Source organism: Arvicanthis niloticus, chromosome 1 (genome assembly GCF_011762505.2).
Source record: "Arvicanthis niloticus isolate mArvNil1 chromosome 1, mArvNil1.pat.X, whole genome shotgun sequence".
Lineage (NCBI taxonomy): Eukaryota > Metazoa > Chordata > Mammalia > Rodentia > Muridae > Arvicanthis > Arvicanthis niloticus.
The window spans coordinates 35,001,288-35,024,075 of record NC_047658.1 but is presented as its reverse complement, the minus strand read 5'-3'; the positions used below and the strand labels follow the sequence as shown (position 1 = coordinate 35,024,075).

Here is a 22,788-nt window from a genome sequence, read left to right as displayed (position 1 = left end):
ACACACACAGAGGGATATTAAATCTATATAGAATTTAATAAGTTTGTTTTCAAAAATATCTCTAAATGATTTCTTGACTATCATGGCATTTTCAGACACACTGAGTACATTGCTTGACCAGGAATCAAAAGCAACATTTCTTTCTTCAATGCAAGCAGTATAGTGCAGGGCACTTTAATAGGAATAAAGTTCTAATCAGGGGTGAAAGCTCATGCATGTAATAATCACAATGGAGGAAAGTGACACAGGCAGATTGCAAAGATTAAGCAGCAATCTGTACTTGCCAGCCAAGAGTCAGAATCAGAATCATTCAGACCAAAATGGAATCTTTCCAGTTAATAGCCAGGATCTAGATTCAAGAAGCCAGATACATGCTCAGCAGTCAGGTGCCACTGGATGCTTTTGTTTAATGTGTGTTAAACAAAAGCCAGAGACCAGATTAAAATATATTTCATTCATTTCATTTCAATTTTTCAGCTGCTGCAGCATAGAGGGACAGGGGAGAGAAATGAACAAGAGCATTGTTTTAAATTTCCCTAGATACAGTAGTTTTTTTTATCTCCATCACCAGGTGTGAAATCTCTCTCTCTCTCTTGATTGGTCCTAACTTCATTGTCTTTATGACTGCACACCCTCAGGCAATCACAGGCAAACAGAGCTAATAGAAGTCCATGAACACAGGTTTTTTTTTCCTGTCAGGCTCCTAGCTGGAGTCCAGCTCTCAGCTGGATCTGGCTCTGGGCAGTTCTTGACTACATGCTTTTCAGTAGAGAAGGGGGACTGCTCCTGGGAGTTGCAGGAGACAGAGCCAATAGAAGGGTAATGCAAGTACTGTGGAGTGGCATATTGTGATTACCTACAGTTATCATTAGATTCATTCAGTGCTTGTTTCATCTGTTGGAAATTAGTTTATGCATCTGTGACTACTATTATTCATACACATCCATCAATCTTGATTTTTTCTGTTAGAAACATTATTTATCTTAACTTTCAATATTTAACAGTGACTGGTGTCTACATTTTTTATACTCTCTATATAACCTACTATGTAAATAATTGCTATTTAAATACATCTCTTTCTGATACCATGAAACTCAGAAAGCTTAAAAGTAAAACATTTGCTAAGAAAGACTTCATTTTGGGATAGTGCATTTTATTTTAGATGTACTTAATACTATATATTATGATTTGCATTTCTCTTTCCCAACCCTGCTAGATACTCTGTTCTAATCCACCTTCCCAGAACTGTTCTCTTTCTTTCTCTTTCATTGGAAGGTAAACTGATATATCATACTACTATTACAACTTCTACTACTACTGCTAATCCAGCAAACGTATGATAAAATATATAAAGAAAAAATACAGAAGAAAAGTAGCCAGAGAATAAGCAAAGTAGACTTCGCTGTGAAAAACATATGTTCACATTCACAGAAATTCTATAAAAACACAGAACCAGAAACTATAATCTATAAGCAAGGAAACTGTCAGGTTAAAAATAAGCCCTGACAAAGCACTATGAGACAAAATTCCTCTACATATCAAATTGTGTGCTTTTTGTGGAAACCATCTCCAGTTAATCTCTGCCCTCTAGAGGAATTCTGATATGAAGTGAGACTCCACTGAAGAAAAATAATTTTTATTGCTGTCAGTTATCAATCTAAGAGACCTTCAGATTTGCAGATGGGGTCTTTGCTGACATTCTCTTATGTGATTCCCAGTGTCCATTCTTGGATATTGAAGAAGTCTAACAGTAGCATCCTCTTTTATTTCCATCCTGCTACCATCAATAAGTCTCACAGTGTCTGTTTTCGTGTGTATTGCAACATGTATTTTGCAAATATATTTGTTTACTCTACTTCTTCTGAACCTTTTATTATCTGAGATGTGATGAAGGAAAGTATGAACCCACGGGCACATAGAAAGAACCTTCCTTCCAAAGTATCCTCTCTCTTTTATTTTTTATTCTTGAGATTATGATTTCATTATAACATATCATTTTCTTTCTCTCCACACCTTCCATACATATACCCATGGTCAGTCTCTTTTATGTTCATGTCCTTTCTTTTTGCTAATTTATATGGAATGCATATACATACATATATTTTTTACATATAAACATTTCAGTCTGTATAATAATATGTCTAGGCTTCTTTTCATGCCTGATTATTAGACTTGAAATCTTTACTTAATATATAGTATGCTCTTGTCACCATCTGTTTCCATCAGTCACTTCAGTGAGATAAGTAATGTACTTTAGTGCAGTTGAATTATATTGAGTCACTTTTGAAACTGTAAACCATTTTCAGTAATACTATTATGTTTTTGTAATGTTTACTCTATTCCCTGTCAATGATCCTCAATTTTATAATGCTGCAGCCCCTTAATGCCTTGTCTTATGTTTTGACTGCAAACTATACACTAATCTTCATTGCTACTTTATGCTACTGGCCAAATATGAAGCACATCTCATGGTAAATTACTGACACTATTAATGATACTCTGCTATGCTTGCAGGTTAAATATACATGAGTGTGAAGTTAACCTTGTAATTATGGGCACCTGTGCATTGCAGCAAATCTCTCATTTTTTTATTATGACCAGCAGCATTTCTTTCTCCACTATAGAAATAAAAATTTAGGAATAATATTGTGGATGTGCAATTCCAGAATATAAAGGGCAATGACAAATCTCTTAATATTGCTGGTCAGGAAAACTAGATTATTTGATTAATTTCAGTGTGAGAGACTGTCTCAAATGAGCTACAATTGGTGGATATTTAAGTCAAATATTGATTGTTGAATTACACAGAAACATTCATAGCAGTTACAGATAAAAGTTGCATATACCAGACTTCTACCAGGTCAAGATAAAAAAAATCATATCAGCATGGAATTTGGAGGAACTTGTAAAGTTTCAGTCATATTTCATTTGCTATTGGCACTTTATTGACTGCTAGAGAAGGGAATCTCCATTATAGTCTAAGATGGTTGATCTCAGAACCTGCTAATAATCAATTGTATATATTTCCACACATGTTTGTAAAGATATGCTGTCCAAAATTGGTGTTACAATCAAGTGGACATTGGGCTCCACAATTCTGTGTTTTGATAGATGTATCTATTAATTATTGCTACCTATTTGCAAAGAAAATTTTCTTGAATTGAGAAGTATAAGTTATTCCTAGTTATGATTAGAAATGATTATTAACAATAGAGATTAGGTTGGTTTAAAAAATTGTATTGGTAGCTTTCCCTCCAGTACCTGTGACTTCACTACTCCAAGTAGGTGACCACATTTTCAATATTAAACAGGATCTCCTTTGTATTGCTCAGGTCATAAGTGCAAGTAGAGGGCTATTTGTTATTTCCAAGATATATGTGTCATCACTGTAATCTAATGGTTATTTTGCCCTGTTAATAATTGACATTTCTCATAGCCATCACAATTGGATCAGACTCTAGATTGTTTGCCTCTTTTAGAAGCTTTCACAGACCCCGATAGATAGATAGATAGATAGATAGATAGATAGACAGACAGACAGCTAGATAGACAGATAAATGTGAGATATGTAGATAGGTAGATACATAGATAGGTAGACAGACTGATAAATATACAAACACTTTCACAACTAATGTTTAGGCAGCTTTACCTCAAATGTAATAAAAATATTTTAATATTAAAATTTTCAGGGAGTTTGATATGATATTGTGTCTTTTAGTAATATAAAATAGAGACAGCAACATGACAGAGTTAAAACTCAGTGACTATATATGAAACAATTGAACATGCCAAAGTGGACAAAGAAAAGGCTGCAAGGACTCAACTCTACACATAGTACAATATGTAGCTGAGGAAATCTGGCAGAAAGAGATGTTGTCTTTCTCAGGAAGAGTACACCATTTGGTTGTCTAGTACCAAAAGTTCTGCATGGAAAACACACATTTAGATTGCATTGAGATTGATCAAATTATTTATGAATATATTTGCATATATATGCAAATATATATATACACGTTCTACAATGTATATATGTATATAGAACTTTTTGGAGGAAATTAGTGAAAGCAGAAATGTTGAAACTGAATTATAGTGTCAAAAGTAAAAAAAAAATCCTCCTCACGCACATGTAGGTACTCCTTTATATAAACACACACTTATGTGTGCCTAAGTATGTGCATGCACATATGCACAAAGCAAAGACAGTGTTGTTGAAGGCAGCATAAAAATAGTGATAGTAGCAGCAGGTGAAGAGTTTAGGCCAAAGTGTAACAGGCATTTTTAATATATAAAAATATGTATGTATTTATTTTAATAAAATATTATTAAGAAATTAAGGCAACAGAGTAACAAGACTAAACTTTGTCCTCTATATTTTACCTGCATTCCTAGGTTAGTTTACTCTGCATACCAGAACTGCAAGTACACCAACACACACACACACACACACACACACACACACACACACACAATTGGGCACATCGACATATTTGTGCCCACACGAACACACACATTTGTGCACAAAATGTGCATGTACATATGCAAAAAGCATCAAAATAGTTATCATCATTAGCTTAGATTAGTGATTATGGGGATTTTAGGGATTTTAGATTAAAAACACAAATTTTACATAATTATATCTGATAATTTTTAATAGAAGGCTGAAAAGGAAGTTTATTTAATGTAGTAATATTAGTAAGACAAACAAAGTGATACAGTCCCTTCAAGTCCATATTCAGGTCCAAGACAGACTAAAGTTTATATAGGAGATCAGGGCCATGAACATCTCAGCAGGCTCAGTCAGGTTGGGTCCCACCCACCATTGTCTCATCATTGTCAGGGTATCATGCATCTAAGGTGGTATGAGAACATATTAGAACTGTGTCCAATCTTTCTCCCATTCTGGAAGAAATTTTCTCTATCTAGTTGGCATCTTTTATTTCTCCCTCAATGGGATTTCTAGTGAAATTCTCATTCCTTTGGTTTCTAGTATTTCAGTACACGGATAGATTAAGTGGCTCATGTCTCTTTAGATGCCTTTTTAAAATGCCATTTTAACTAATTTAAAACCATCTAATCTACTCACCAAGTAAGCTTACCCTGTGTCTATAACTGTTATGACTTTTTCTCCCTCATTTTCTCTCTGTAAAACTGCCTGGATGCTAAACTGTTACACTTTATCAGCTATATTTGCCAATAAGATTTCTGCAGGCTGCTATTTCATTTTGTCTGAGTTCAAATCTCTATCACCTATACCCGGAGCTGGGCTAGGCACATAGTAGATTTTCAATGAACAATTTTTGGGTAAGGAACCATTAGTTGCTCTGATAAGACATATTATGTTATCAAGAAGGTGTCTGTGAGGTATATTAATGTCACTAGATATTTGTCATGCCTTGTATAAAGAGTTCAAAGCAGAGTTGGTAATACTTCCCATCACCCAAGGGAGGGTCTAAAAGGGACATGCTAGGTCTATCTCACTTTAGAGTCTTGTTATATAACACTGTTTTAGTTGTTTCTAAGTCCCAGTACAACTGTCCATGGATAAATGGACATGGAACACTTATTACTGATTCAAAACAGCAGTATTGGAAAAATACTAATTTATGCTGTGGAGACAGAGAAGAAGGACAACCCACATCCAGGGTCTGAGACATCAAAGAACTCATACTGAAAAAGGAGACACAAGGGTCTTTCAGTAGCATATATCAAATTACAGCTGCCCAGTGCTAGAGGTAGACCAGGTCCAACCGCCTAGTCATTTCTGCTCCCTCTCCCGTCCACAATTCAATTTTGCTGGCAGTGCAGTCTGCTTTCCTTCTGTCTATAATCCCTTGGTTTCTTATGGAGTAAGATCAAGTCCACTTGTTCCCACTCAATGGAATTATTTTGCTACTCTCTTCTTGTAATATTTATTTTTTAATAATCTTTAATATTTTTTAACAGTCCCGTCATTTTCTCCTCCCATTATGCTCCCTGAGAGTTCCCCATCCCATTACTTCTTCCCCCCATCTCTAAGGGGATTTCCCCATCCCCACAACCCCCAAATTCTGCCAGGCCTCTCTATTCCCTGGGGCCTCAAGTCTTTAAAGGGTTAGATGAGTCTTTGCTCACTGAAGCCAGAACAGGCAGCATTAATTTTTTCTAAAAAAAAAATGAAGGCACGAGAGAAGCAATAGCAGAGTTTATTCTCTGACTGCCATATGTCTGTGAACATCTCTCTGCCCTCCTCACATCAAAAGCTACCTGTGTGTGCACATGACACACACACACACACACACACACACACACACACACACACACACACACAAATACACACTCTCACACCACAAATAAATATTAAATATATAAAGAATTTAACAGCTTTGTATTTCCAATATCTCTAAATAATTTCTTGCCTATCATGGCAATTTAGGACATTCAAGATACCCTAAATATATTGCTTACCCAGGGTTCAAAATGAACATTTCTTTCTTTAATGCAAACAGCAAATTCCAGGGCACACTAATAGAAATAAAGTTCTAATTAGGGGTAAAGGCTCATGCATGTAATAATGGCCCCGGAAGAAAGTGACACAGGCAGATGGCAAAGATTAAGCAGCAAACTGTAGTTGCCAGCCCAGAGTCAGAATTACAATGCTTCAGACCTAAATGGATTCTTTCTAGTTAATAGCCAGCATCTACACTCAAGTAGGGAGGGATATTTTCATCCCCTAGGTGCCACTGGCTGTTTTATTTGCTGTTGATTAGAGACAGAGCCCAGAATAAAATATCTTTTATCTATTTTCTTTTCAATTTCTCTGCATCTGCTGCAGCATAAAGGGAGGTGGGAGAGGGATGAAATAAGAGCTTTGCTTTAAATCTCCCTAGATACAGTAGATTTTTGATCTTCATCCCTTGTTTGAGATCTCTCTTTCGATTGGTCCTAACTTCATTCTCCTTATGACTGCACACCCGCAGCCAATCACAGGCAAACACAGCTAATAGAAGTCTGTGAACACGGGGTTTTTGCAAGTCAGGCTCCTGGCTGGAGTCCAGCTCTCAGCTGGATCCTGGCTCTGGCCAGGGCTTGACTACATGCTGCTCAGTAGAGAAGGGGGACTGCTCCTGGGAGCTGTGGGAGACAGAGCCAATAGAAGGGTAGTGCAAGTACTGTGGAGTGGCATATTGAGATTTCCCACGTTATCTTTAGATTAATTCAGTGCCTGTTTCATCTGTTGGAAATTCATTTTTGCATGTTCAACCACTGATATATCATTTTTATACAGCCATCAGTCTTGAATTTGTCTGAAAGAAGGATGATTCATCTTTATTGTCAGTATTTAACAGAGACTGGAGACTTGATTTTTCTCACACTCCCTTCATGATCTAATATGTAAGTAATTGTTTTTAAATTATATGTCTTTCTGGCACTATGAAACTCAGAAAGCTTAGTGCTAAAATGTCTGCCAAATGTTCTCATTTTTGGGTGGTTCATTTTATTGTAGATGAATTTTATATAATATATTATGACTTGAATTTTTGTTTTCCACTCCCGCTAGATACTCTGTGTTAATCCACCCTCCAAAATGTATACTCTTTCTTTCCCTATCTTTCATAAACACTAAACAGGAGTATAATACTGCTACTACTGATCCAAAAAGCATATGATAAATTAAATTACAAAAAGAAAAAAATCAAAAAGACAAACAAACAAACAAACAAACAAAACACAGGAAAAGTCATCAGAGAAAAAGTAGAGGATATCTAGGTGTGACACACATATGTTCTCATTCACAGAAATTCCGTAAAACAAAATTCACAGAACTAGAAACCATAATATATAAACAGAGAATATCAGGTTTAAAAAAGCCCAGACAAAGCATTATGAGACAAAATTCCTCTAAAGATGAAATTGTGTGCTTTTTTGGGACCATCTCCAGTTATGCCCCGCCCTCTAGAGGAATTCTGATATGAAGTGAGACTCCACTGAAGAAAAATAAATTTTTACTCCTCTCAATCTGAGATAACAGATTTGTAGATGGGGTCTTTGTTGATATTCTTTTACTTGATACCCAAAGTCCATTCTTGGATATTGAAGAACTCTAACGGGCTTCCTCCTTTATTTCCATTCTGCCATCATCAATAAGTCTCACAAAGTATGTCTGCCAAACCAGGTGTGTATTACAACAGGTTTGTTGCAAATATATTTGTTTACTCTTCCTCTTCTCTACCTTCTGTTATCTGTTATAGGTGTTATCTACCCATAAGTTCATAAAAAGAAAATTCCTTCCAAAATATCCTCTCTCTTTTATACTTTTTTTATTCATGAGATTATGATTTCATTATAGCATGTATCATTTTCTTTCTCTACACACCTCCTATATAGCCTTTCACAATTTTTATAGTTATTTCCTCATGTTTTTGCTAATTTATATAGTATGCATATACAAGCATATATATTTTACATATAAACATTTCATTTTGTAAAGTATTACTTTTATGCTTTTTTAGGACTGATTATTGGACTTGTAATGCTATTCACTTAATATACACTGTGTTCTTGCCAACATCTGTTTCCACCAGTTATTTTAGTGAGGAAAGTCATGTATGTTACTACAGTTAAATTATCTTTTGAACATCTAAACCATTTTAAATCATACTTATGTTTTTTCTCATGTCTACACTATGCCCTGTCACTTTTTCTCAAAGTTTGTAATGCTGTAATGTTTTAATGAATTTCCTTATATTGTGATTACCACTAAGCATACAATAATATTTATTGCTAGTTTAAAACTCTAGATTTGCTACTGGCCCAAAGTGAGATACATTCCACGATAGAGAAAAAAATCCCTGATACTATTAATGATACTCTTCTCTGCTTGCAGGTTAAATATGCCTGAGTGAAAAGTTGACTCAGGGAGCTACATACTAATTTTGTAATTACAGGAATCTGTTCTCTGCAGTAAAACTCTCATCTTTAATTATAAACACCTGCATTTTTTCCACTACAGAAATAAAAATTCATGTATACTATTGTAGATGTGCAGTTTCAGAGTATAAATGGCAATGACAGTTCTCTTAGATTTGCTGGTCAGGAAAATTTGATTATTTGATGTATTTCAGTGAGAGGGAATGTCTCAAATGAGCTAGAAATGGTAGATATTTTAATCAAATATTGATTGTTGAATTGCAAACATGAATTTCTAGCAGTTACAGATACAAGTTGCATGTACAAGACCTCCACCAGGTACAGGAACTTTGTATTTACTTATCCACGTAGTTGACTACATTTAAAATATTAAACATAATTTCTTTTTTGTTTAAGTGTAACTAGAGAGCTGTTTTTTTGTTTTTGTTTTGTTTTTAAATATATATTAGCTATCACTGTAGCTGGTCATTTTGCCCTCCTAATAATTGATGTCTTCCTATAGGGTTGTCCTCCTCTTCACCTTCTTCCAGCTTTCTTCTAATTCAACCACAGGGTCACCAACTTTCCATTGATTGGGTTTCAATATCTGCATCTGACTTGTTCAGTTGCTTTTTGGGCCTTTCAGAGGGTAGTCATTATAGACCCTTGTTTGTAAGCACACCATGGAATCAATAATAGTGTCAGGCCTTGGGGCCTCCCTCTGAGCTTATTCTCAATTTGGGCCTGTCACTGGACCTCCTTCTCCTCAGTCTCTTCTTTATTTTTGTATAAAATGAAGACCTTTCAGAAGGGAACAATTCAGAGTCAGAAGTTTTAACTGTGGCAACTCCATCCCTCCACTTGATGCCCTGTCTTCTACTGGAGGTGGACTCTACAAGTTCCCTCTCCCCAATGTAGGGCATTTCATTTAAGGTCCCTGCCTTTGAGTTCTGAGAATCTCTTACCTCTGAGGTCTCTGGTATAATCTAAAGGGTCCCCCCAACTCCTTCCTTCTGAGGTTACCTGTTTCTATTCTTTTTGCTGGCCCTCAGTGCTTCAATACTGTCCCCTGCCCAATACCACATCATGATCCCCTATTCACCTCCCTGTTGCCTTCCCTAACCAGGTTCCTCCCTCCTCTTTCTCCTGTGATTACTTTCTTCTCCTTCCCAAGAGGGATTGAGGCATCCTCACTTGGGCCCTTTGGTTTGTTAGCCTTTTTGAGTTCTTTGGGAATTCCTGGGAATTCTGTACATTTTTGGATAATATCCACTTATTAGTGAGTGCATATTATGTACATTCCTTTGGGTCTAAGTTACCTCACTCAGGATATTTTCTAGTTCCATCCATATGCCCCATAATCACATAAAACTTGTGATGTCCCTGATCTTAAAAACTGAGTATTATTCCATTGTACAAATGAACTACATATTCTGTATTCGTTCTTCTGTTGTGGGATGTCTAGGTTGTTTCCAGCTTCTGGCTATCACAAATAAGTCTGCTATGAACATAGTGGAACATGTGCCACCTGTGACATGGTGTGGCAACTTTTGGGTATATGCCCAATAGTAGTATAGCTGGGTCTTCAAGGTAAGTCTAGTTTCATTTTTCTGAGGAACTTCCAGATTGATTTCCAGAGTGGTTTTTTTTTTTTTTTTTTTTTTTTCCAGTTTGCAATCCCACAAGCAATGGATGAATATTCTCATTTCTCTACATACTCACCAATATATGCTGTCATCTGAGCTTTTCATCTTAGCCATACTGATTAGTATAAGGTGGAATCTTAGGATCCTTTTGATTTGCATTTCCCTGGTGACTAAGGACTTTGAACATTTCTTTAAGTGGTTTGCAACCATTCAAGATTCCTCTGTTGTAAATTTTCTTTTTAGTTCTATACCCCATTATTGATTGGGTTGTTTGGTTTCTTTGTGGTTATCTTCTCGATTTCTTTATATGTTTTGAATATTAGCCTTCTATCAGATGTGGGGTTAGTGAAGACTTTTTCCTAATCTGTAAGTTACCGATATGTCTTATTGCTCATGTCCTTTGCTTTACAGAAGCCTTGCAGTTTCATGAGATCCCATTTATGAATTCTTAATCTTAGAGTGTAAGTCATTGGAGTCATGTTTAGGAAATTTTCCACTTTACCAATGAGGTGAAGGTTTTTTTTTCACTCTCGCTTCTATGAGATCCACTGCACCTGGTTTTATGTTGAGGTCCTTGATCCACTTGGACTTGAGATTTGTATATATTTGTTTTTAACAAAATATTTTTAAGAAACTATGGCACCAGAGTGCCTTAAAGGGAAATTTTGTCTTCTGTACTTACCTGCATTCCTAGGTTAGTTCACTCTTCTACTTGAACTACAGAAACACACACACACACACACATGTGCACAAAATCACACGCACATATACACAAAGCAACAAGATAGTTCCCAAATTTAGCATAGATTAGTCGTAATAGGGATTTGAGTGATTTCAGATACAAACACAAAATTTACAAATGTGTATTTAATATTTTTTAATAGAAATTAGAAAAGAAAGTTTATTTGGTGTAGGAATATTGAGAAGGCAAACAAATTGATGCAGTGTACCCTTCGAACCCATTTTCCAGGTCTGAGATAGACTAATGTTTACATAAAAGACCAGGGTCATGAACATCTCAGCAAGTTGGGACAGGTGGAGTCCCACCCACCATTGTCTCATTATTGCCAGGACTTCTGTGTGTCTAAGGTGGTATGAAATATTAGAACTGTGTCCCATCTCTTTCCCCTTCTGGGAGACAATTTCTCCATCTGACTGGCACCTTTTTCTACTCCTAGAATGGGATTTCTAGTGGAATTCTCATTCCTCTGGTGTCCATTATTTCAGTACATGGGTAGATTAAGAGGCTCATGTCTCCTTAGAGTGCCTTCATTTCTGCCCTTTACACTAACTTAAAACCATCTCATCTACTCACCAAGTCAGCTTACACAGTGTTTATAGCTGTTATGCCTTTTGTTTTAGCCTCATATTCTCACTGTAAAACTGATTGCCAGGACGCTAGGCTGTTACACTTTTCATCAGCTATATTTTCCAGTAAGATTTCTGCAGGTTGCTATTCCATTTTGTGTGTGTTTAAATCATCAATATCCTGAGATGGGCCAGGCACATAGTAGGTTTTCAACAAACAATTTTTGGGTAATGAACCTTTAATAAGGTCCTCTGATAAAACATATTATGTTATCAAGAAGTATCTGTTAGAGATACATGAATATTACCACATATTTATTACACCTTCTAGAAAGAATTCAATGCAGATCTGGTGATACTCCACAACACCCAAGGGAGGCTCAAAATGGCACATACTAGGACTATCTCACTTCAGAGTCTTGTTACCTAACTCTACTTTTGTTCTTCTTCAGTCCCAGTACAACTGACAATGGTTAAATGGGTGTGGAACACTTTATTACTGGTTCAGAAGAGCAGTATGCAAAAAGAATAAGTCATGCTGTTGTGATGCAAGAGAAAGATAACCCACATCTAGGGTCTGAGCCACTGAAGAAGAGCCCATGTTAAAAAGGTAGACACAAGAGTCATTGTGGCATGTATCATCTTGGAGCTGCCAAGGTATACAGATAAAACAGGTCCAACAGCCAAGCCATTCCTGCCCTTTCTTCCACCCACATCTCCAGTTTGATGGCAGTACAGTCAGCTTTCCTTCTGTTTATAATACCCTGCCTTCCTGTGGAGGAGGATCAAGCTCCTATGTTCCCAAACCATGGACTTATTTTTGCTTCCCTGGTCCTGTAGTAGTTTTTCATACTTTCTTTGATTATCTTTAATTTTTTTGAAGTTCAGTTGTTCCACCCCCCCCCATTCTGCCCTCTGACAGTTCTCCGTACCATTCCTCCTCCCCAGTCTCCAAGAGGAGGTCCCATCCCACACAAATCCCCCTCAGCCAGCCCTTACTATTCTGTGGGACCTCAAGTTTCTAAAGAGTTAGGTGAGCTTTTTTTTTTTTCATTGAGGACAGACCTACAATTCTTTTTTTGTTCTTAAAAAAGAAAATATGATGGTACCAGAGAAGCAATAGCAGAGTTTATCCTCTGGCTTGCATATGTCCATGAACATTTCTATGCCCTCTTCACATCAAAAACTTCCTGTGTTTGTGTGATCACACACACACATACACACACACACACACACACACACACACACACACGCCCGCACACCCAAACAACACAAAGAAATATTGAATTTATATAGAATTTAACAGGTGTGTTTTATGAAAATATCTCTAAATGATTTCTTGAACATCATGGCAATTCAGGACACTCTAGACACCATGAGTATCTTGCTTTACCAGTGTTCAAATCAACATTTATTACTTTAATGCAATGAGTACATTGCAGAACACTCTAATAGAAATAAAGTTCCAATTGGGGGGGTGAAGGCTCATGCATGTAATAATGGCCCTGGAGGGAAGTGACACAGGTGGATTGCAAAGATTAAGCAGCAATACTTGCTAGCTGAGAATCTGATTCATAACTGTCCTGACCAAAATGGAATCTTTCCAGTTAATAGCCAGAATCTAGATTCAAGCAGCCAGATATATGCTCAGCAGTCAGGTGCCACTGGATGCCTTTGCTTAATGTTCATTAGAGCCAGAGCCCAGATTAAAATATATCTCATCCATTTCCTTTCAATTTCTCAGCTCCTGCAGCATAGAAGGATAGAGGAGAGAAATGAACAAGAGCTTTGCTTTAAATCTTCCTAGATCCATTAGGATTTTGATCTCCAACCTTTGGTTTGAGATCTCTCTCTTGATTGGTCCTAACTTCATTGTCCTTATGACTGCACACCCTCAGCCAATCACAGGCAATCAGAGGTAATAGAAGTCCATGAACACAGGGTTTTTTCCTGTCAGGCTTCTGGCTGGAGTCCAGCTTTCAGCTGGATCTGGGCTTGACTACATGCTTCTCAGTGGAGAAGGGGGACTACTCCTGGGAGCTGCGGGAGACAGAGCCAATAGAAGGGTAATGCAAGTACTCCGGAGTGGCACATTGTGATTACCCACCGTTATCATTAGATTAATTCAGTGCCTTTTCATCTGTTGAAATTCATTTTTGCATCTGCGACCACTGATATATCATTCATGCACATCCATCAATCTTGATTTTTTCTGTTAGAAACATTATTTATCTTAACTTTCAATATTTAACAGTGACTGGTATCTTTATATTTTTTACACTCTCTATATGACCTACTATTTAATTACATCTCTCACTGGTACCATGAAACTCAGAAAGCTTAAAAGTAAAACATTTGCTAAGAAAGACCTCATTTGGTGTGGTGCATTTTATTGTAGATGTACTTAATACAATATATTATGATTTGAGTTTCTCCTTCCCACTCATCCTAGATACTCTGTTCTAATCCACCCTCCCAAATCTGTTCTCTTTCTTTCTCTCTTTTTTATTTGAAGGTAAAGTGATGTATGATACTACTACTACAGCTAATCCATCAAGCATAGGATAAAATATATAAAGAAAAAATACAGGAGAAAAGTAGCCAGAGGATAAGTAAAGGATACTTAGCTGTGAGACACACATGTAAACACTCACAGAAATTCTATAAAAACACAGACCCAGAAACTGTACTCTATAAGCAAGGAAACTATCAGATTAAAAACAAAAAGGCCTTGACAAATCATTATGAGACAAAATTCCTCTAAAAAGGCAATTGTGTGCTTTTTGTGGGAACTGTCTCCAGTTGCGACTTACTTTTAGAGGAATTCTGATATGCAGCGAGACTACACTGGAAAAAATTATTTTTATATTGCTCATAGTTATCACTTTCAAAGAGCTTCAGATTTGCCAATGGGATCTTTTCTGACATTCTGTTACCTGATACCCAATGCCCATTCTTAGATATTGAAGAACTCTATAAGTGGTATCCTCTTTTATTTCCATCCTGCTACCAACATGTGTGCCTGTGTGCATTGGAGGCTTTCCTCAGTGATCTCTGACCAGGACAGGTACGAGGGTTCAGGCAAAGTAGAGAAAACTGGAGCAGGGAGGTGGAATTGCCTCTGCCTCTGCTGCTTTTGCTTCTGTTGCTCCACAAAGCTGCATAGGTCACTCTGCACTAAGTCTGGATGGACTGAGTAGGTCGGAGGCTGAGGAGCCAGAGAGGGGTGTCTGCAAACTTCTGGTGGCATTTTTTTTTTGGGAGAGCAGATCTCTTCCCCAAGCAGCAGTGAGACAGCTCTTATGACAGAAGCTATCAGATGACAGACTAATTCTCACATACTTTTATTCCTTTAGGATAAGATTTTTATATACAGTTCAGGGGTGGGTCAGTGTCTTACAGAAGGTACTTCCTATTGGCTTGGTCTGTGAGCTGGGTGATACCTTATCTACATGTGAGAATTCTTTGGGTGCTGCTCCTACATGACTGATGGCTATAAACCTCTCTCTGGGGGGGGTGGATTTTGGGGACCATAGCTATGTGACAGGAGCCTTGGTGTCCAGGAACAGGCAAAGTGCTTACAGTCTATGCAGGGTCACCAGGGTTTCTAGTCTTAGCTCAGCCAGGAACTAGGATACCTTTCACAGCCCAGTACCCAACACTATCAGTAAGTCTCACAGAGTATATTTTCCAAACAAAGTGTGTATTACAACAGGTATGTGGAAAATATATTTATTTATTTTTTCTCTTCTGTCCCTTCTATTATCTGAGATGGGATGAAGGAAAGAACCAACCTAAAGGGCCATAGAAAGAACCTTCCTTCCAAAGTATCCTTTCTCATTTATTTTTTATTCTTGAAATTATAGTTTCATTATTACAGGTATGATTCTCTTTCTCTCCTCACCTTCCATATACCTATTCACACACTCTTTTATGTTCATGTCCTCCCATTTGGCTAATTTATATAACATGTAATATATATATATATATATATATATATATATATATATATATATATTACATGTTATATAAATTATATATATATATGTATCATATAAACATTTCAGTATGCATAATATTACTTGTATCTTTTTTTTCAGGGCTGATTAGTAGACTTGAAATCTTCACTTAATATCCAGTGTGTGACTGTCAGCCTCTGTTTCCACCAGTCACTTCAGTGAGGTAAATCTTGTACATTAATGTAGTTAAATATTATTGAGTCTCTTTTGAAATTGTAAACCATTTTCAATCACACTTGTTATGTGTTTTTGTCACATCTGCTCTATGCACTGTCACTGTTCCTCAAATTTTATAATTCTGCAACGTTTTAATTCATTTCCTTATGTTGTGGAGCCCACTAACCATACAATAATCTTCACTGATTCTTTAAAACTGTAGTTTTGCTACTGGCCCAATGTGTGACATATCCCATGTTAGAGAAGCTACCCCTGATACTATTAATGATACTCTGCTCTGCTTGCAGTTTAAATATGCCTGTGTGTGAAGTTGGCTCAGGCAGCTACATACTTATGTTGTAATTATGGGCACCCATACTTTGCAGCAAAACTCTCATCTTTAATTATGATCACCTGCATTTATTTCTCCACTACAGAAATAAAAATTCAGGGATAGTATTGTGGTTGTGAAATTCAAGAATATGAAGGGAAATGGCAGATCTTTTAATATTACTGGTCAGTTATACTAGGTTATTTGCTGAATTTTAGTGGGAGATACTGTCTCAAATGAGCCAGAAATTATAGATATTTAGATCAAATATTGGTTGTTGAATTGCAGAAAAATATTCCTAGCAGTTACAGATAAAGGTTGCATAGACAAGACTTCCACCAGGTCAAGATATAAAAGAATCATATCAGCATGGAATTTTGAGGAACTTGTGAAGTTTCAGTCAAGTATCAGTTTGCATTTTTCATTTCATTGACTATTACAGAAGGGAAACTCAATTACATTCTGATATAATGGATCTCAGAAGCTATTTATAATTAATCGTATAAATTTCCACACATCTATGTACACACATGAAATCCAAAATTTGTGTTATGAAGAAGTGGACACTAATTTTGATAGATATGTCTATTAAGTATATTTTCCTACTTGCAAAGAGAAGCTTCTTGATGAAGTGAGAAGAATAAATTATTTTTGAGTATGAGCTCAATCTATTAAAATAATAAAGATTTTGTTTTTTCCAAGTTATATTTGCCATCACTGTGCCCTAATGGTTAGTTTCGCCCTGCTAATAACTGCTATCTTTCATATTAATCATAACTGTGTCAGATTGTGGGTTGTCTTCCTCTTTTGGAAGCTTTCAGAGACTAGATAGATAGATAGTAGATGGGTAGATAGGTAAATAGACAGAGAGATATACAAACACTTCCATACCTAATGCTTAAGCAACTTTACTTCAAATGTGGCATAAAAATGTTAAGACTCAAAATTTTAGGGAATTTTCTATGATACTGTATTATTTAGTAGTATAAGATAGAGACATAGCAACATGACAGAGTTAAAACTCAGTAACAATATATGACACAGATGAACATGCCAAACTGGACAAAGATAGCTGACAAGGACTCAACCCCACAATACAATATGCAGCCAAGGAAATCTGGCAGAGGGAGATGTTGTCTTTTGCAGGGAAGAGTACACCATTTGGTTTTTCCAGTACCAAAAGTTCTGTTTATAAACATATATGCAGGTAGCATTGAGACTTATTAACTTACATTCAAGAATATATCTGCAAATATGTATACATATACACATTTGGCAATCTATACATATATTCCTCCTATATATATGTATACATTGTTAAACATAGCAATGTGTGTGTGTGTATGGATTTTCAAAGAATGGAGTGAAAGAAGAAATGTTGTAATTGAATTATACTGTCAAAAATTAGCCTCTTTAAACACATACAGGCAGTCATTAATATGAACATGTATATACTCATATGTTTACCTGATTATGTGCATGCACATATGCACAAAAAAGACAATGTTGTTGAAGTCAGCATAGAATAGTGATAGTAGCAGCAGGTAAGGATTTTAGGTCAAAGTGTGATAGGAATCATTTAACATATATAAAATATGTATATAATTATTTTTAACAAAATATTATTTCAGAAATTAAGGCACCAGAGTAAGAAAAAGATCATTTGTCCTCTTTGTTTTACCTGCATTTCAAAGTCATTTCATTTTTCATACCAGATATGCATGTACACCAACACACATATACATACAAACACACACACACACACCCCAACACATACACACATATTTGTGCACATACAAACACACCCATTTGTGCATAAAATACACATGCACATATACACAATACAACAAGATAGTTCTCAAAGTTGGCATAGATTAGTGATAAGAGGTATTTGAGGGATTTTAGATTACAAAAACAAAATTTACATATTTATATTTAATAATTTTTAATAGAAAGCAAAAAAGGAAGTTTATTTAGTGTAGGAAAATTGGGAAGGCAATGTTATACAGTGTGTCCTTCAAGCCCATCTTCCAGGTCCAAGATAGAATAAAGTTTACATGGAAGAGCAGGGTCATGAACAATATTTCAGCAGGCTGGAGCAGGTGGGGTCCCACCTAACACTGTCACATCATTGCCAGGGCTTCTGTCTGTCTAAGGTGGTATGAGAAAATATTAGAACAGTGTCCAGTGTGTTTTGCTTCCTGGGAGACAATTTCTCCATCTGGGTGGCACCTTTTCCTTCTCCCAGAATGGGATTTCTAGTGGAAATCTCATTCCTCTGGTGTCCATTATTTCAGTACTCTGGTAGGTGAAGAGGCTCATGTCTCTTTAAAGTGTCATCATTTCTGCTATTTACACTAACGTAGCCATCTTATCTACTCACCATGTCAGCTTACACTGACTGTTATGACTTGTTTTTCCCTTATTTTCTCTCTGAAACACTGATTGCCAGGATGCTAGGCTGTTACACTTTTTATCAGCCAGATTTGCCAGTAAGATTCCTGAAGGCTAGTATTTCATTTTGTGTGTGTTTAAATCATCATTATCCAGAGGTGGGCCAGCACAAAGTAGGTTTTCAACAAACAATTTTTGGGTAAGGAACCTTGAATTTCTCTGATAAGACATATTATGTTATCAAGAATTATCTGTGAGAGGTACATGAATGTCACCAGATATTTATCCTGCCTTCTAGAAAGAGTTCAATGTATAGCTGTTAAGGCTTCCCAACATATAAGGGAGGCTCTAAAAGGCACATACTAGGTCTTTCTCACATCAGAGTCTTGTTACATAGCACCATTTTAGTTGTACCTCAGTCCCAGTGCAACTGACCATGGTTAAATGGGTGTGGAACACTTTATTACTGGTTCAAAAGAGCAGTATGGGAAAACGATAAGTCATGCTGTTGTGATTCAAGAGAAGGACAACTCACATCTAGGGTCTGAACTACAGAAGAGCTCATAATACAAAGGTAGGCACAAGAGTCTTTCTGTGGCATGTATCAGCTTGGAGCTGCCCAGGAGTTCAGGTAGAGCAGGTCTGACAGCCAAGCCATTCCTGCCCTTGCTTCATCCACATCTCAAGCTTTGCTGGCAATGCACTCAGTTTTCCTTCTGTCTATAATCAACTGGCTTCCTGTGGAGGAGGGTCAAGCCCCCATATCTCACTTGGGATTATTTTTGCTTCTCTTTTCTTATAGATTTTTTTCTGTATTTATTATATTATCTTTAATCTTTTTAAGTCCAATTGTTTTCTCCATCCCATTATGCTCTCTGATAGTTCCCAACCCATTGTTCCTCACTCATCTAAAAGAGGATGTCCACATATGTCACAAATACCTGACACTCTGCCAGGCCTTCACTTTCCATGGGGCCTCAAGTCTCTCAAGGGTTAGGTGAATCTTCTATTATTGAGCCCAGACCAGGCAGTATTTTTTTAAATGAAATAACCAGAGTAGCAATGGTAGAGTTCATCTTCTGGCTGCCATAGTTCTATGAACAACTCTATGTCCTTACTTCAAAAACTTTCTGAGTGTGCTCAAAATGTGCACATACACAAATACACATACACATATAACAATACAAAGAAGAATTAAATTTATATACAATTTAACAGGTTTGTATTTCCAAAATATCTTTAAATGTTTTCTTCATCATCATGGCACTTCAGGACACCCCAGACACCCTGAGTATCTTGCACTACCAAGGTTCAAAATCAACATTTTTCCCTCAATACAAGCAGCATATTGCAGGACACTCTAATAGAAGTAAAGTTCTAATTGGGCATGTAGGCTCAGCATGTAATAATGGTACTGGAAGAAAGTGACACAGGCAGATTGCAAAGGTTAAACAGCAAGCTGTACTTGCCAGCCGAGAATCTGAATCAGAACCATCCAGACCAAAATGGAAACTTTCTAGTTAATAGCCAGGATCTAGATTCAAGCAGGCAGATACATGCTCAGCCTTCAGGTTCCACTGGCTGCTTTTGTAAATGTCCATTAGAGCCAGAGCACAGATTAAAATATGATTTATTCATTTTTCTTTTAATTTTTCTGCTTCTTCTACAGCATAGAGGAAAAGGAGAGAGAAATGAAACAAGAGCTCTGCTTTAAATCTCCCTAGAAACCTTAGGTTTTTGATCTCCATCAGTTGGTTTGAGATCTCTCTGTTGAATGGTTCTAACTTCATTCTCTTTATGACTACATACACTCAGTCGATCATAGGCAAACAGAGCTAATTTAAAACCACAAACACAGGGTTTTTGCAAGTCAGGCTCAGGATGGAGTTCAGCTCTCATCTGGGTCCAGGCTCTGGGCAGGGCTTGACTACATGCTTCTCAGTAGAGAAGGGGGACTACTCCTGGGAGCTACAGGAGGCAGAGCCAATAGAAGGGCAGTGTAAGTACTGTGGGATGGCATAATGACTTCTCCCACAGTTGTCCTTAGAGTCATGTAGTACCTGTTTTGCTTGTTGGAGATTCATCTCTGCATCTGAGATCACTGATATATCATTTTTACACAGCCATCAGTCATGAGTTTATCTGAAATAATGGTGATTCATCTTAAATTTCATTATTTAATGGAGTCTGGAGTCTTTACACCTCCCCCAGATACCGTGAATCTCAGAAAGCTTAGAGTTAAAATATTTGCTAAGAAATACCTCATTTAGGGGTGCTTCATTTTATTGTAGATTTGTTTTATTCCATATATTATGATTTGAATTTCATAACCTCCCACTCCTGTTATATACTCTGTGCTAATCCATGCTCCCAAATCTGTTCTCTTTCATCTGCTGTCTTCCATTCAAAGATAAAAAGACATTTGATATTACTACTACTACTACTACTCCAGCAAGCATAGGATAAAATAAAAAAAATACAGAAGAATAGTAGCCAAAGAAATAATAGTGGGCAGCTATCTGGGAGATACATATTTTAACACTCACAGAAATTCCATGAAAACACAAAACTACAAATCATAATCTATAAGCAAGGAAACTGTCATGTTATAAAAAGGACTGACAGAGCATTATGAGACAAAATACCTGTAAAAATGTAATAGTGTGCCTTTTGTGGGAACCATCTTAAGTTAAGCCTTACCCTTTAGAGGAATTCTGATATGCAGTGAGACTTCAATGGAGGAAAACAAAAATCATTGGTCTCAGTTATCAATCTAAAAAAGCTTCTGATTTGCAGATAGGGTCTTTGCTGATATTTTCTTACCTGATATCCAATGTCCATTTTTGGAGAATAAAGAACTCTAACAATGGCATCTTCCTTTATTTCCATCCTGCTACCATCAATAAGTCTCACAGAGTATGTTTTCTAAACCAGGTGTGTATTACAACATGTTTGTTTCAAACATATTTGTTTACTCTTCCTCTTCTGTACCTTCCGTTATCTGAGATGTGGGGAAGGAAAGTATGAATCCATAGGCACATAGAAAGAACCTTTCTTCCAAAGTATCCTCTCTCTTTTGTATTTTATTTTTTGATTCTTGAGATTATGATTTCATTATAATGTATCATTTTTTTCTCTCCACAGCTTCCATAAACCCATTATCCCGCTCCTTTATATTCATGTCCATCTTTATTGCGCATATATATATATATATATATATATATATATATATATATATATATATATGCAATCACCCTCCAGGTTCCACTGACTGTTTTTATTTGATATTGATTACAGACAGAGCTCAGATTAAAATATTTTTTATCTATTTTCCTTTCAATTTCTCTGCCTCTGCTGCAGCATAAAAGGAGGTGGGAGAGGGATGAAAGAGAGCTTTGCTTTAAATCTCCCTAGATACAGTAGATTTTTGATCTTTATCCCTTGTTTGAGATCTCTCTCTCGATTGGTCCTAACTTCATTCTCCTTATGACTGCACACCCTCAGCCAATCACAGGCAAACAGAGCTAATAGAAGTCCATGATCACAGGGTTTTTGCAAGTCAGGCTCCTGGCTGGAGTCCAGCTCTCAGCTGGATCCTGGCTCTGGCCAGGGCTTGACTACATGCTGCTCAGTAGAGAAGGAGGACTGCTCCTGGGAGCTGTGGGAGACAGAGCCAATAGAAGGGCAGTACAAGTACTGTGGAGTGGCACATGGAGATTTCCCACAGTTATCTTTAGATTAATTCAATGCCTGTTTCATCTGATGGAAATTCATTTTTGCATCTTCAACCACTGATATATCGTTTTTATACAGCCATCAGTCTTGAATTTGTCTGAAAGAAAGATGATTCATCTTTAGTGTCAGTATTTAACAGAGACTGGAGACTTGATTTTTCTCACACTTACTTCATGATCTACTATGTAAATAATTGCTATTTAATTACATCTCTCTCTCTGGAACCATGAAACTCAGAAAGCACAGTGCTAAAATGTTTGCTAAGAAAGACTTCATTTTGGGATGGCTCATTTTATTTTAGATTTATTTCATA

The 22,788-nt window shown here is 36.7% G+C and overlaps 1 long non-coding RNA gene across 1 annotated transcript in view; it reads left to right on the top strand.

Moving 5' to 3' along the window:
• Positions 1–22,788, top strand: part of LOC143443063 (uncharacterized) — a 57,041-nt gene that overhangs the window by 17,200 nt on the left and 17,053 nt on the right. The window contains exons 5-7 of the long non-coding RNA XR_013111776.1: positions 7,265–7,371; positions 8,925–9,003; positions 15,941–16,022. This is a non-coding gene — a long non-coding RNA (uncharacterized LOC143443063). The remainder of the gene's footprint in view (positions 1–7,264; positions 7,372–8,924; positions 9,004–15,940; positions 16,023–22,788) is intronic.